The sequence below is a fragment of the Orcinus orca genome, chromosome 19 (assembly GCF_937001465.1).
Source record: "Orcinus orca chromosome 19, mOrcOrc1.1, whole genome shotgun sequence".
Taxonomy (NCBI): domain Eukaryota; kingdom Metazoa; phylum Chordata; class Mammalia; order Artiodactyla; family Delphinidae; genus Orcinus; species Orcinus orca.
The window spans coordinates 17,880,015-17,893,485 of record NC_064577.1 but is presented as its reverse complement, the minus strand read 5'-3'; the positions used below and the strand labels follow the sequence as shown (position 1 = coordinate 17,893,485).

General features: G+C 48.9%; 1 long non-coding RNA gene across 1 annotated transcript; it reads left to right on the top strand.

Moving 5' to 3' along the window:
* Positions 1 to 342: 342 nt before the first annotated feature.
* LOC125962044 (uncharacterized) lies at positions 343 to 12,226 on the top strand. Its single transcript, XR_007473339.1, has 2 exons — positions 343 to 3,441; positions 11,228 to 12,226. It is a non-coding gene; the product is annotated as an uncharacterized LOC125962044 (long non-coding RNA).
* Positions 12,227 to 13,471: the final 1,245 nt, after the last annotated feature.

The window sequence follows — 13,471 nt, the reverse complement described above, 5'->3', positions numbered from 1 at the left end:
AGCTTTTCATATATAGCTTTTTAAATAATCCAGAATGTATTTTGGTATACAGTGTGAGGCAGGGATATCTTTTTATCTTTCCCCAGATAAGACAGTCAGTTGTCTCAGCACCTTGTACAAAACAGTTCAGATTTTTCTCTCTGATTGTAATGCTGCTTATGTCAAATATCAAGTTTGCCATATGCACAGGTCTATTTTTCTTATTTATTTGGAAGGGTGCTTTATATATTCTGGATACTAATCTTTTACCATTGATATATGTTGCAAATGTTTCATCTCATTTTGAAATTCTGATCAACAGAAGTTTTTACTTTTAATGTTGAAATTATCAATTTTTAATGGTTTCTTTTTTATGCATCATATTTGGGAATCTTTTTCTTACCCTAAGGATATAAAGATATTCTCCTAAAACTTTCATAACTTTGTCTTTTACCTTTATGTGTTTAAGCCTCTAAGATGAACTTTTTTTGTATGGTATGAGATAGACATCTGTAGTAAATTGTATTATTTTAAAACAATTCTTCCTTTCCTCTGTGCCCTTGCCATGGCTCACTGTGGGCAGAATATACTCCACTTTCTGACTGTCTTTGAACTGAACCATGTGACTCGCTTTGGTGAATGGAATGGGAGCAGATATAATGTGTGCCCCAGCCAACAAGAGACTTTTAAGTGTGCTATGTGGTTTGGCTTACCCTCTTGGGTTCCTTACCTGCAACATGAGAAGTGCATGTCCCAGGTCCCCTCTTCTCCTCCAGCCTGGCTCAGAGAATGAGAGACAGCTGGAGCAGACCTGACTCTGAACTGTTAGATGTCACAGCTGGCATACAGACCTGTATGTGCATGAGAAAGAAATGTTGTTTGTTGTAAGCCACTGAGATCTTGGGGCATGTTTGTTATACAGCATCATTGCAGCAACATGGCTGACTAACACTAGATTTAATTTATTTTTATTTTCAATATGGATAACCAATTATTGAAATATCCATCCTTACCACATTGATCTCCAGTACCAATTCTGCCATAAATTAAATTTCTGCACGCATGTGGGTCTGCTTCTGGAATCTCTTTTCAGTTCCAATTCTCTATTTGAGTACTTACTTTACCATTTTTAAATATATTTAATTGGGTTTGATTTTATATTTTACTTATTTTATTTATTTTTAAAATTTATTTTAAAATGAATTTGTTTATTTTTGGCTGCATTGGGTCTTAATTGCTGCACGTGGGCTTCCTCTAGTTGCGGTGAGTGGGGGCTTCTCTTGTTGCAGAGCACGGGCTCTAGGCGTGCGAGCTTCAGTAGTTGTGGAACGCAGGCCCAGCAGTTGTGGCTTGTGGGCTCTAGAGAGCAGGCTCAGTCGTTGTGGTGCACGGGCTTAGTTGCTCTGCAGCATGTGGGATCTTCCCGGACCAAGGCTCAAACCCATGTCCCCTGCATTGGCAGGAGGATTCTTAACCACTGCGCCATCAAGGAAGTCCTTATTTTATTTTTAACTTAACATTTTACTGAGGTATAGTTGATGTACAATATTGTATAGGTTTATATAAATGGCGTGTAACCTTTAAAAGTTGTGAATCACTATACTGTACACATGTCACTTAAATAATATTGCACATCAGCTATACCTCAGTAAAAAAGGTTACACTCCATTTATAGTTATTACAAAATGTTGGCTAGATTCCCTGTGCTGTGCAGTATATCCTTGTAGATGATTTATTTTATACGTAGTAGTTTGTACCTCTTAATCCCCTACCCCTATCTTGCCCCTCCCCGCTTCCCTCTCCCCACTGGTAACCACTAGTTTGTTTTCCATATCTGTGAGTCTGTTTCGTTTTGTTATGTTCACTAGTCTGTTGTATTTTTTAGATTCCACGTATAAGTGACGTCATACAGTATTTGCCTGACTGACTTATTTCACTTAGCATGATATCCTCCAAGTCCAACCATGTTGTTGTTGATTTTATATTTTAAAAGGATATTTTTGGGGGCTTCCCCGGTGGTGCAGTGGTTGAGAGTCCGCCTGCCGATGCAGGGGACGCGGGTTCGTGCCCCGGTCCGGGAAGATCCCACGTGCCGCGGAGCGGCTGGGCCCGTGAGCCATGGCCGCTGAGCCTGCGCGTCCGGAGCCTGTGCTCCGCGACGGGAGAGGCCACAGCAGTGAGAGGCCCGCGTACCGCAAAAAAAAAAAAAAAAAAAAAAAAAAAAGAATATTTTTCATCCATGTTCATGAGTGAGACTGATCTGAAATTTTTCTTTTTCAGATTGTCCTGTTGAGTTTTGATATCAAGGGTATGACTGCCTTGTAAAGTGAGCTGGCAGGCATTCCTTTGTTCCCTATATCATCCACTTCTTTAACACTGGAATTATTGTTTCCTTAATAGTTGGTGGTACATTGGAAGAACAGCCTGAGCCTTGTGTTTTCTTTGTGGGAAGGCATCAAGGTCACATTACCCTCATCAAATCAGCTTGGGAATATTTCTTTCCTTTGGAACAGTTTGTGCAAAATGTGAGTTATCCATTCCTTGAATGTTAATAGAAACGGCCTCTGAAACTCTAGGTGGGGTGATTGTGTGTGTGTGTGTGTGTTAAATTCCTAATTTGATTACTTTTATTGTTATTAGTCTGTTCAGGCTGCTTTTCTTGAGTCTGTTCTTTATATATTTTTAAGAGAGTTGTCCCTTTTGCCCAGTTTTGAAACATGGGAGTGAAAACATGATCAGGCCGGAGGTTTAGAAAGATCTCTTGGTCAGGTAGAGTCGCAGGCACTAGAAAGCACACATTTTCCCATCTACACTTTAATTTTAGGTATGTGTTTGGGAGTCTGGGGCTTAGAGGGAGGAGCTCTGGCTGTGTCTAACTTGGTCCCACCCCCGTCAGTGTCCAGGTTCTTTCCTTGTGGGTGTGGAGCTCCATCACTTTTAACCTTGCTAATCCCTTCAAGCCTGGTTTCCTCATCTAATAAATGGAGGTAATAATACCCACCTCACAGAATTGTGAGAATTAAGTGATAACGTATATGCCAGCACCTGTATAGATTCAGACATAAAAAACCCTTTGGAGAGCTCCCGGACCAGACATTCTGATGGGACTCTCAACTGGATGGATCTCTAAAAACGCTCAGAAATAGCTCTCAAAATCACAAATGTATGTTGTGGGGACTTCCATGGTGTGATAACAAGGCCTGGACTTAACCTCCCATTGTGAACAGTTGGAAAGCTGAACAGGATACATAAAAGAACTTTTTTCTCCCAGGCATCGGACAACAGGTGGTGCACAACTGTGGTGCCTGAGAAAAGGGATGACAATGAAGTGAGCCTTATAATCGCCTGCGCTTTCTGCCTGGAGGCAATCTGACACCAGGATCGGGGAGGAGGAGCCCAGAGAGAGGCAGGCAGCCGCCTTGAGTTGTGCGATCAAAGAAGGTCCAAAGAAGCCAGCCCAGGGTAAGTTAGGTGATCTGAGAAAACCAGGTCACCTGGAAAACGGGGCAAGTCCTGGGACTGCTTAACTGCGAGCAGGAAGGGCGCCGACCTCAGATGAGTGGTGTTCTTCATGCTGTGTATGGCCCTGGAAGACAGAATCAGGACGGTTGGATGGAAATTAGGAAAAGAGGTTTGGGCCAAGCCCAAGGAAACACTTTCTAGGAGTCGTGGTTGATTGGGTTGGAGCGGCTGCCATGCCCGGCTGGGCTGATGAAGGGACTGGGCAGCGTGCCAGGTTGTTGCCGAAGGTGGTTTTGCAGGGGGACAGGGGCTGGGCTCAATGCTGTGCAGGGCCCAGTCCCGAGGTTGATTATGGTTTGGTTTTGATAGCCTGGCGTCTGTAAGAGGCAGGCGACAACTGACTGCATTTAAAGCCTGATGAGAAAACTGAAAGTCCCTGAAAGCCCCACCCCATAAAAAAACAGAGCAGTTTTCCCTACGCATCATTTGGATTTATATTTTAATTTGATCTCTCACCTCCGTGTGTTTCTTCTTGAAGGCAGGGACCATGGCACACCTATGTTTTCATGTCCCCCTCCCCTCCCCCCCCGGGAATAAACCCCATGGTTACCAGGTGCTTTCTCAATACCTGAGCGTATTGAGATTGGGGGCTTGGCCTGAGGAAGAGCTGGCAAACGTGCATCTTGTGTGCTGCCCTTCCTCCTGTGCCCCGGTGGACATCGCTAGTCAAGCATGGAGTTCTTTTCCACTGAGCTCAGCCTCAGCCATGGCTCTAGACTGTTGCTTCTAATTAATTAGAATTAGTGCTGACAGTGTTTAACTCTCTGCCATCGTGGGGCTGAAGGAATGCTTAGGATTCAAAAAGCACAGTAATATCCTGTCCTGGTCACAGTCTATGTTTTTCACCAACTGTCATCTGCTTTCCAGTACGTGGGCACAGCTGGCATGCTGGTGGTCTGGCTGAGAGCCAGGGGGACATTTTGGGGGCACTGAATGCTAGGAATGCCTTGGGGCTGATGGAATGAAAAGGCTTTGGAACTTGGATGGGATATTGATATAGCATCCAGGGTTGCAACCGCGTAGGGTAGGAGTTGGGCCTTGATCACATCTCTGAACCCCTTATTTTTGGGGTGGAGCCTGAGGCGATGTTGGCCTCCCACTTCAGACTGTGAGCACCTGCAGATGTTCCTCTTGGGTGAGGATGATTTCAGCCTAATTGCACTGCAGTAGAAAGAGGGCAGGTGTGAGACTCAGCTCTGAGCTCATGTTCTCTCTCTCTGCCACCTACCAGGTGAGCAGCCTGGCTTCCACCTCTTTGAGGAGGAGGTGGCAACATCACCTGATAGTTGTTTGGAGATTTAATGAGAAAAACTAGGTAATGTGTCAAGCACACAGTGGATATTAAAAAAAAAAAAAATGACCAGCACGAACATACTGTTCACTGTGTGCCGTTTGCTGCTCTGTGGGGTATAATGAATGCATAGATTAATTCAGTCAATGCTCAGAATAACGCTGTGAGGTTCTGTAAGTATCACCCTAACTTGATAAGATGAGGAAACTGAGGCTCAGAGCAGTTGGTTCTACCCAGGGTCACACAGCTGGTACTTGGTAGAAACAGGGTTCTGACCCAGAGCCTGTGCCCTTAGCTGACACTCCCCGTGTTGCCAGCGTGGCCACCAACACGCATATGTTGGCCACCAGCTCCATGCAAGATGCTGTGTTAGGTACTGGGTGGACAAATATTAATAAGATACATTTGGGAATGAGTGAACGGGGACATGAAATCGAGTAGGACACAGTTTGGGGGCCACAGAAAGCTTGTAATCAGTGTGGGGTGATGGGATAGGGCAGGAAAAGAGGGTCCCACGGAAATGACCGGCACTCAGTAACCTTCCAGAAATCTCTGCAGGTAGATTATTAGATAGGCATTCTAGCTTACGGAGCCGCCTGTTCTGAGTTTGCTGGGTGTGAACTGACTCACCGGGGCTTGGTCAGCACTTAGTGATCGGACCCTGCCGCGTTTCTGAACCTGCACCCCTAGGGTGAGATGCTGCGTGCCCACCTCGCCAGGCGGCCCGAGGTGGGCAGGCACGCAGGCTTGTCTAGTCCAAGCTTTATGCCCAGACTGGTGTCCTTACAAGCAGAGGAGATTAGGACGCAGACACACGCAGAGGGACGCCCAGGTGAGGACACAGGCAGAAGGCGGCATCTAAGCGCCCAGGAGCGAGGCCTCGGGAGAAACCAGCCCTGCTGGCACCTTGATCTCAGAGTCCTCCAGACTGTGAGGAAGTCAGTGTCTTGTCTGAGCTGCCCGGCCTGTGGTGCTTTGTTACGGGGGCCTGAGCCCACTCCGACACTAACCATTTTCCATCTCACCTCTCACACCAGCTTCCAGACCCCTGGGGTTCCCTCCACAAGCACCGCCAGGCTTTCTTCTCTGTTCCTGCTGTTGCCTCCGGTCTGGCGCCCTGCTGTGGCGGCCCCAAGCCTCACTGTGTCTGGAACCTGCAATCTGCCCTGGAGACGAGAGACTCCAGAGCAAGGGAGATACTGATGAAAGATGGGATTTAGGATAATTACAGTCTCAACCCCTTGGTGTGCTGTTCAGAGGCCTGTCTTCTATTACCTGGCCTTTCTGGATTCTGGTTCTCCACAAGCAAAAATGATTAAAAAAAATACTCCATGATTTCTCTCCTCTGAACCCAAGTGACTCTGGTAACATTTCGTCATAAAAGTCACATCCAGCGTAGTAGCCGGTGTCTCGCTGCTCAGGCCCAGCCCCCCAGGGAGGCCCCCTGAGTGGAGAAAGCCTGCTGCTCTGGGTGGCAAGTCCTCCACGGGGCCTGGCGCTGTGCCCCGTTCACCCAGGTGCTGGTTCTGGGTCAGGCGCCCCCAGGAGGGATACCGAGGTGACGATTCTCCGGCAAGCCTTGTGCTCCGGGTGTCCGCACAGCAGTGGGAGGAGCAGGCTGGAGAGGGTGTGGTTTTAGGCTGAGTCCCGGAGGGGTAGCTTCAGCCTGTTTCTGAAGGGGAGCCCTGGAGTGTCAGCTAGGCCTTTGTAAGTTTTGAGTGCGTCTCTGGGAGCAAAGAGCAAGGGAGCCGGGCTCTCTGGGCTCCTACCCATCAGTCGCTGGCCACGGGCCACACCCAGCGGGGGTTGGAGGCTCCCCGCCATTTCTGGCTGGTTCTGGAAGAGCCGCTCCAGTAGCCCAAGGGCAGCTGTCCAAAAAAGACTTGCATCTGTGGGCTGTTGGAAGGAAAAAGCCCCCCGAAGCCAGGGAAAGGATGCCCCCCCACAGGGAAGGGGTCCCTGGGACTGTGGGCAAAGCTCCCAACTGGGAGCTCCCTAAGGCCAGGGTCTGTGTTTTGACGTCTGCATCCCTTGCAACCAGCACGTCTGACACATAACAGGTGGTCAGTAAGTGGACGTGCTGTGGACTGAATTGCGTCTCTCCTGAGATTCCTGTGTGAAAGCCCTGACCCCCAGTGGGAAAGCATTTGCAGACAGGGCTTTGGAGAGTTGATTAGGTTTTATATGAGGGTATGAGGGTAGGGCCCCCATGACGGGATTTGTGCCCTTATAAAGAAGAGGCACCAGAGCTCGCTCGCTCGCTCTCTGTGAGGACACAGCTAGTAGGTGACCACCTGCAAGCCAGGAAGAGGGCCCTCACTGGAAACTGACCATACTGGCACCATCGTCTTGGACTTGAGTCTCTAGAACTGTGAGAAAATACATTTGTGTTGATTGAGCCGCCTCGTCTATGGGGTTTAGTTCTGGCGGCCCGAGCTAAGACCAGATGGATGAAGAGCCTGCTCCAACCTGAGGGGAGATTATTTTAGTTTTAAAGGGTGTGTTTGCTGCCAGATCGATGGTGCACGTTCATCTTTGGAGTCTGAATCCATAGGCCCAAGGGAAGGCCCTGGGCGAGCCCCCCGAATGGGAAGGAACGTCTTCTTGGCGGCTTCTTGATGCCGCGGTTTCTGGCGAGTGACGGCCGCTGGGTCTCTGTGCCTCTCTCACTGTCGGCCCCTGGATTCAGAGCCCATCTGAGAACATCAGAGAAGCCACTTTCTCCTTTCAGCTCCTTCTGTTTTGTGCTGGGATCCAGGCAGTGGTTTACCACGTTCAGTTTTCAGCATCATGAACTTTTGCCTTCCCTGTGTCCCCAAATGTATTTTAGTGTGAATTAGGAAAAGGTTGCCTGGAGGGTGGTGAGACCCAGGTGTCCATTTTACCTGTTTCAGACCGTTTACGGGTATGTTGCTCACGTCTTGCTAGGAGCAGGCAGGCAATTCCAAGAACTAAGCATTCGGTAGATGCCAACTCCTGGCTGAAAAGAACCCTTTGTCCTGCAAGTTGATGCCGGGAACGGGAACCCTCAAACTATCAGTCAGAAGGGAAAGAAAGCATTTTATCTTTTTTGCTTTGAAAATGTAAATTGAGAGATTTAAGGTTATAAATCGTGGTCCTCTGGGTAGAATCTTGGCTGTTTGGATAGAATCTTAGGACTGGATGGCCTTATGGGCCCTGATGTTCAGTTCCCCTCTGAGGCTCGAACACCCTCTGTATTTCTTATTCTTTCCAGTAGTGAAAAATCTAAATAAAGAAAATGCATAACTGTTTTAAAGAAGAAATGCCCAATTGTTTTCGCACAGAAAGTTTCTTAAAGCACAGTTTAAAATTCAGTCCACTCTCAGGATATTTTTAGTGTCTTGAGAATGTTCCAGATCGCTGACTCAGTAAGCCCAGGCTCTTAGAAATGAGTGTTTTTAAACCCCACAATGTAACATTGTCTAAGGTCCTTGCCATTTGAGTCTGACCGTACAGTGCGAAGTCGGCCCTGGTTTCCTATGGGCTGTTCTCAGCCTTTCTGAGCATCCAACACCCCCCAACTCAAATCTGATGATAGAGCAAGTTCCGGGCATAGCATAGAGAAGAGGGGACCTGTGGTGGCGTGTGAAAGAACAGAAGGTTACTGTGTTCATGTCGGTCAGAGCCGCAAGGGCCCCCGAGCTGGTGGAAGCCAGCATCCTCACGTTGCTGAGGAAGAAATGAAAGCCCAGGGAGGGCCAGGCACTTGGGGAGGCCTCACGGTGCCCGTTTGCTTCCCTTCCTTCAGCTACCCGAGCGGGGGAGTGGGGGGCCGGCTCCCTCTTGGCTCAGTGGAGCCCCTAATCCGGGCACCTTCCTTTGGTGCAGTTAGGTCTGGTCACGGTGGTAGCATTGGTTTGCTTGACACACATGGATGCCTCAGGAGGTGGTAAACAGGGAGTGTGACCCAGTATTTCCAAATCTGAACTATGTTGCATTACACAAAATATCTCAATGATCTATGGGCTATTTAAAATTTCTCTCTCTCTCTTTCTCCCCCTTCTCTCTCCTATCTATCTATCTATCTATCTATCTACCTATCTACAGTGCTTATCTAATAATCAATATGCACCGCAGAGAGAGAATGCTCCCAGTAGTTTCGGATCGTAGCAACACAGATCACTTCCAGATGGGAAGCTCCCATTGTACCACCGGATGGGACCATGTACCCCCCTTCTTTATGAGCCTCTGAGCATTGCAGGGGCTGTGTGGGCTCTGTCATGGTTACTGGTGCTGGAGAATTCCCCCTGGAGCCTTGGCCTCTTTGAGTCACCTCAGGGAAAGCCCCTTTGGAATCCCAGGGAGGCAGACAGGATCTGGTCCCAAAAGAAAAACCTTAGATCTCATGATGTCTAGCCCACCGATGGAGAATGCCAGGGCGCATATAGAGCCCAACTCAGAAACACTGTGGCAAAGGTTTTATACACGAGACCCGTCCCCCTGCCCAATGTGTCTTCCCTAGTCTTTTCCTAATCCCAGCCCTTTTGCCCGTAGCAGCCCACATCCCAAGGAAAACGGAAGAGAAGGCTTCCATGGTTTGTCTTTGCTGGCTCTTCCAGTAACCATTGTTTGTGTCAGTAGTTCTCAAAGTGGGATCCCAAGACCAGCAGCACCACCGTAACCTGGGAGGTTATGAGACATGCAGGTCCTGGAATCCCACCCCAGCCCTCTGAGGTTGGGGCCAGGGATCTGTGCTTAACAAGTGGTCCAGGGGTCCTGATGCTCACTGAGAATCACTCCTCTACATGAGTGCTGATGAAGCTGTACTTTCCAGCTCCTTGAGTCTCCCTTGCCCTTCTAGAAATTAAGTCCGACGTTGAGCGTATTTAAAGGTATCAGATTGCCGAACTTTTACATATCAGCCGTTGTAAGTTATTTTTACAGAGTCACAAATACTACCGAAGAGGGGAAATGAGCAGTATTACAGCGGCTCCTGAGCCGTCAGGTGGAGGCAAGGGAAGCCCATCCTGTAAACTCAAGGCCATACTGATCTGGAGGAAGATAGAGACTGAAATGATTTTCTGATTAGAACAAAGAGACAAGGGAAAATGGGACTAATTAAAAACCCCTCTATCCTCCGTCTTTGTAGGACTACCATTATCTCTATTGGTACTTTATATGATTCTAATTCTTCAGGACCTAAAATCAATTCCTTTGGGTTCCTGGAATCTGTAGAAACATCTAGGATGCTTTTTTCTTTCCTGCTATGATTTATTAATGAACTATTTATTAGAAGATTCAATCTTGGAAAGATGAAAAGGAAAAACATATAAAATATAAGATTTAATTTTTTTTTTTTTTTTTTTTTTTGCGGTACGCGGGCCTCTCACTGTTGTGGCCTCTCCCATTGCGGAGCACAGGCTCCGGACGCGCAGACACAGCGGCCATGGCTCACGGGCCCAGCCGCTCCACGGCATGCGGGATCTTCCCGGTCCAGGGCACGAACCCGTGTCCCCTGCATCAGCAGGCGGACTCCCAATCACTGCGCTACCAGGGGAGCCCATATAAAATTTAATATTTATAAATTGAGTTGGTTACAAAATCCCAGAAGTGTCCATTAATTCACCTTTTAAAAAGTATACACACAACACACTTTTATTTAATACATAAATGTCCACATCTATTATACCGTCTTTAGAAATTGCAGTAAGATCATCTTGATGCTTTTTTTGCCCTATATTCTGTTTTCTGATACTAGTAATGACTTAACGATTGGACAGTCTCTGAAGGCTTCATTGGGGCAAATTTATGCCTTGAGATCAGGGACTGTCTCTCTTATGGTGATGCATTGGAGCGAAATAGGACCCTTGTCCTTGATGACAGTGAGCACTTCCCAATCTGTAATGTCATTGTTTGCCCATAATAACCTCTCACAGTTGTCTGGCTCTGAGGTTTTCAAAGCTCTTTGATGTTCAGTCTTGTAGTTTGTCTTTATAAAATACCTCTAGTGGAGACAGGGTATCTGTGATTAACTCTTGTGATCCCGTTTCCTTAGCTGTGAAGCGTGGGTGGTGGCTTGTCCAAGGTCACATGACCTGTGGGTGGCTGCCCCTCCCATTATCCTTCTTAAAATGAAAAGGGCCAGTGACTCTGGTTCTCCATTTTTAAGGAAAATACATTAATACGTGTAAAATCGCAGGTGTGTGGTTAGGACTTGGTAAAGATTAGCTGTTACTACCTTGTCATTGTTCAGTGTGGGGCGTGACAGAGGGATGAAGTGGCTTTCTGGTGACAGCCAGGCCATCAGAGAGCTGGAACTCTGGGGTGACTGGGCCCTCAGCCCCGAACTCTTTCCCTGAACCACGGGGAGCGGACATATCCGACCCATGAGGAGGGCTCCCCGGATTTCATCTTGTCTTGCTTCGTCCGTTTCTGCTTTTATCTTCCTCCGTTTCTGCTTTTATCTTCCTCCAGCCCGTGCTCTGCTCCACCACTCCCTCCCCTGGGATTTGATGCCAGAACCTCTGACAAAGCACAGAAATATTTACTGAACATGTACTGCATGCAGAACACTGTCCTAGACACGGGGTGAGGCAGCTATAAACCAGGGCCTGTGTTTCATTAATTCTAAGTAGCACTTAAAACACATTCCAACAGCTCTGAAAGCACGGTGTGTCTTATAGCCTATAGCTTTGGGTGCACAGAGAGAAACAATAGGGAAGCCGGGGGGAGGGGCACGGGGAGGTGTTGCAGGAAGCGGGACCTCTTCCAGGGCCTGAGAGTGGGCTCTTGTCTAACACTTGGAAATGGATTATCCGAGGAGACACACCTGCTGATGAAGCAAGAGGTTTCATCGGGAAGGGGCGCCCGGGTGGAGAGCAGCAGGGTCAGGGAACCCAGGAGGACTGCTCTGCCTTGTGGCTCGCAGTCTCGGGTTTTATGGTGATGGGGTTAGTTTCTGGGTTGTCTCTGGCCAATCGTTCTGACTCAGGGTCCTTCCTGGTGGTGCACGCATCACTCAGCCAAGATGGATTCCGGCGAGAAGGATTCTGGGAGGTTGGCAGGACATGGGGACTGGCAACAGAGGGGTCTGGGGGCTTGTGAGCCCCCTGGAAAAGTAACAGGGAAGAGCTAAATTGGACTCCACGTTGGATCTGCTTCTTTGACTTTAACCTTTGCTTTTCTTTGCTTTTGTCATTATAATTGTACATAATGACCTGCCTCAGGGAACCTTGCCCACCTGTGAATGGCTGCAAGAAAAAAGAAACTAACACATCCCCTCACCGAGGCCGGTCATTCCAGGCGATGTTTTGCAAGACTGATGGCCCTTTTACTTTACTTCCTCACTGCCCTCTCTGATTCTATAAAAGAAGCCGGCATCCAGACCCCCGATAAGACGGTTTATCGGAGACGCTAGTCTGCCATCTTCTCGGTCTGCCGGCTTTCCGAATAAAGCCGTCTTCCTTGCCTCAACACCTCGTCTCCCATTCATTGGTCTGTCATGTAGCGAGCAGAGCAAGCTTGGACTCGGTAACATAAAGAGCAGCTGGAAGTCTGGACGCTGGAGACTGGTGTCTGAGGAACGGGAGCGCAGCTCCTGGCCAGGTTGGAGCAGGACACCGTGGCTGGGGTCCGAGCGGACATCAGTGGCCTGTGGTGTCTCTCCATTCCTTCCAGAGGCTTTTTAACAAGACAGGACCATCATTTATTTCCACTTGCTTCGTTTACTGCAAATTCCCCTCCTCCTCTAGATTTCACCAGGCCACACACTGACTAGGTAATTGAATTTGCACAGCGTCTTCTCTTGGTTTGTTTTGTTTAACACGAGGTTGGAAGCACAAATCTCCACTCTTCAAAGGACTGGACGTTAGAAACAACCCAGCTGGGCTCCAGACTGGAATTAACAGCAAAAAAAGGTTGATAGAAGTACGGAGGTAGCAAAATGAGACAAAGAGGGCTGTCCGAACGCCCCACAAATCTTTAGTGCTCGTCACCGTTCATTTCTAAGGACTGAAGCGTTCTCATTTATGGAACTTTTGCCGCAAGGACCTTTGATGGAATTCTTCCCCCCAGAGCTGCTGAATTGAGCTGGTCGCCGGAAACCTCCAGCCCCACCCTAAAAGCCTCCTCCTTCCCGCTGAGCTTCAGGCCGCGGCCATCGGGTGGCGCCACCTGCCTGCTTGGACCAGGGGTGGGGTGCGGGTTAGGCCGCGCCAGGCTTTCTTCAGGCGCCTGGAACGCATTAGCGACGCCCGCAGGTCTGACTCTCGTCTCCTTGGAAGAGACGTGGGGAGAGAGAGAACAGCCTGAAACACCGGGGAGGGGAAGAGAAGGGAAGAGGGCCGAGCAGATGCAGAGCAGCCCGGCGTCTTGGAGGGCAGGGTGTGCCTCCGCCCCTCGCTCGCCTCCAGCCCCACCCCTGGCACGTCCGCTCCGGTGGACGGGGCGCACGGCCTGGAGGAAGGAAGCGGTGAGCCAGAGGGTTCCAAACAAAGGGTGACATGACAGGGTCCCCAGAGCGCAGGGCCTGCCAGCCCCCCTCATACTGGCATGGCGGTCCCTCCTAGGCGGGGACCAGGAGGGAAGGGCGGAGGCCGTCCACCTTCCTCCTCTGCATGCATACCCTTGCTTCCGAGGGTGACTGATGGGTACAGCTGAAGGGGTCCAATTCCAGAAACTTGCTATGTCACTCAATCACCCCTCCCCACCTTGGATTTC